The following is a 2732-nucleotide window of genomic DNA, read 5'->3' on the forward strand; positions in this document are numbered from 1 at the left end:
GGGGTGGGGGAGGGCATTTTGTAAAGTATATGATTGTCTTACTACTATGCTTTATACCTGAAACTAATACAAAATAATATTGAATGTAAACTGTAATTCAAATATGTTTAGAAATAAATTAAGAAAGAAAATCTAGCAGGACAAAAAGGGTGTTAATGGAAAATAAAATCTAAAAAAAATTATATAAAAAGAAGAATTCTTAATTATGTTCATTTGGCATCCAATTAATTTTATTTTAAATTACATTAGAAGTAAAGGCTTTAAAAAAAATTATCTTTATTGTTGAAAATATTACAGATATCCTCCTTCCTCCCCCATTGACCCCCTTTACTCTGCCACTGCTCCCTCCCCAGTTCTTCCTCGCACTATTGCCTGTCCATGGGTTATGCATATATGCTTATAAGTTCATTGGTTAATCTCTTCCCACCCCCCCTTCCCTCTGAAATATGTCATTCTTCAATGGTTCTGGATCTTTTTTGTTTATCAGTTTATTTTATTCATTACATTCCACATATAAGCAAGATAATGTGATATTTTTTTATCTTTCTCTAACTGGCTTGTTTTGCTTAGCAAATTACTCTCCAGTTCCCTCCATGTTGTCTCAAAGGAAGATATCCTTTTTTATAGCTGCATAGTATTCCATTTTGTAAATGTATCAAAGTTTTTTTTTTTTAAATAAAGTTTTATTTTTCAAAATGTACAGGCGGTGAGACCTATTGTTCATGCATCTTCTTCAGCAGCTAGGGCATCCCCACCTTTGGTGTTTCTGGTGTAAATCACTTGAGCTCCATGCTTTGATACTAGTTTTATAAGTCCTTTACTAAGGAGTTTCTAAAGGGCTGCCCTGGCCAAGGAACTGCAAATATTTAGTCTCTCAGAGACTACAGCTAGGGTTATAAGCTTGTAGTTGGGAACTTCCTTACACCTTATTTTCTTATCAATATATTTTTTGAATAATATGAATATTAATTTTAAATTACAAGTTTATTGTAATTAGTTGTTTTTAAGAATACAATTGTATATTAAATGTAAATTGCTTATTTATAACTCTTAGTTTATAGTAACAGTCCATATAATAATAAAGATTTGTTTTTTTAAGTTCTTTATTGTTTAAAGTATTACAATAAGCATATGTTTTATCCAAGATAACATTTAACACTTTAGTTCCTGTCTCTTATATACATACAGAAAACTTTGCTTGTAAGAGACATGGAGGGGGAAGCAAAACTCTTATGAGAGAATTTGATTTTGAAACTGGATAAATTTGGACTGGCTTTCTGGTGTAAATCACTTGAGCTCTGTGCTTTGAGACTAGTTTAATAAGCCCTTTACTAAGGAGCTCCTGAAGGGCTGCCCTGGCCAAGGAGCCACGAATCTTCAGCCTCTGGGAGACCACACCTGGGCTATAAGCTTGTAGTTGGGAACTTCCTTACAGAGCTTGTCATATGTGGCTTTGTCAAATAAGACCAGGTTATTGAGCCTGTCCTGAACTTTGCCTTTGAACCATTTCTTCTTTTTGGCCTTGCTCCCTGACTTGTTCAAGGGGTCTTTGTCTTTCTTGGCCAAATTTCCAGAACCTTTCTTCTTCTTCTTGTCCTTGGGTGGCATTGCAGGACTCGGAGAACAGAGATACGCTGCTGCCTTGCCAAGATGTCAGCCCGAGAGCTGTATCAAAGTTTTTTAATCCATATTTACTGATGGGAACTTGGGCTGTTTCCAGATCATAAGCATATGTTTTATCCAAGATAACATTTAACACTTTAGTTCCTGTCTCTTATATACATACAGAAAACTTTGCTTGTAAGAGACATGGAGGGGGAAGCAAAACTCTTATGAGAGAATTTGATTTTGAAACTGGATAAATTTGGACTGGCTTATAGTAAAAAATTAACATTTAATAAATCAAATGAACAAAGATACTGATAGTTCAATTGAATAAAAAAAACACCCACATTTTTGTCCTATACACTACCAGAGTTATTTTTCATGGGGATAAAATAATGCATGGGTAGTGTAAATTTTAACACTCTGCAAATATAAACACTTGTCATAGTTTTAACATTTCAGAAAGAGAAATGCTTATCATTATAAGTAATATATTTATATTTTGATACTATATTATTATGAATAGCTATGAAATTAAACTAGATTTATCTGTTAATCAAAACATCTTTATTATAAGCCAGATATAGTTTAGTTTCTAGGCTCTGAAAGAATGACAACTGGAAAAGGTAAGGAATGAACCAATAAATACACAAAATGCCATGAACATATATCCCAATTTCTGTGACTAAGAGATCTGATTTTCATGTATATTATAAGCTGTACAGTGTGGTGTATAAGAATAGAAGCTTTGATGCCAGACAATTAAGTGGAAATTCCAGCTCTATTTCTCACTAGCCTTGTAAATTGGGCAACTTGGTCTACCTTCTTTATCTACAAGTTGGGTGTTGTAAATATTATCATAGCACTTTGAATGTACATAGTATAAATAAAAAATCCAGAAAGTTAGCTAATTTTAGTTTTCAGTTCGTCATATAGCTTTCATAAGTCTTATTTCATTTTTCTAATTCCATAAACATCTTAAAATAATTTTTTATTCATTTTCAGAGTGAGGAAAGGAGAAGGAGAGAGAGATAGAAACATCAATGATGAGAGAATCATTGATTGGCTGCCTCCTGAAAGCCCTACTGAGGATGGAGCCCACAACCTGGGCATGTGCCCTGACCAGG

At 33.5% G+C, this 2732-nt stretch overlaps 1 pseudogene; it reads right to left on the reverse strand.

Annotated features, from left to right (window-relative positions):
• Positions 1 to 671: 671 nt before the first annotated feature.
• Positions 672 to 1608, reverse strand: LOC107184863 (annotated as a pseudogene).
• Between the last annotated feature and the right edge of the window lie 1124 nt (positions 1609 to 2732).

Source organism: Myotis davidii, unplaced genomic scaffold, assembly GCF_000327345.1.
Source record: "Myotis davidii unplaced genomic scaffold, ASM32734v1 scaffold649, whole genome shotgun sequence".
NCBI classification, from domain to species: domain Eukaryota; kingdom Metazoa; phylum Chordata; class Mammalia; order Chiroptera; family Vespertilionidae; genus Myotis; species Myotis davidii.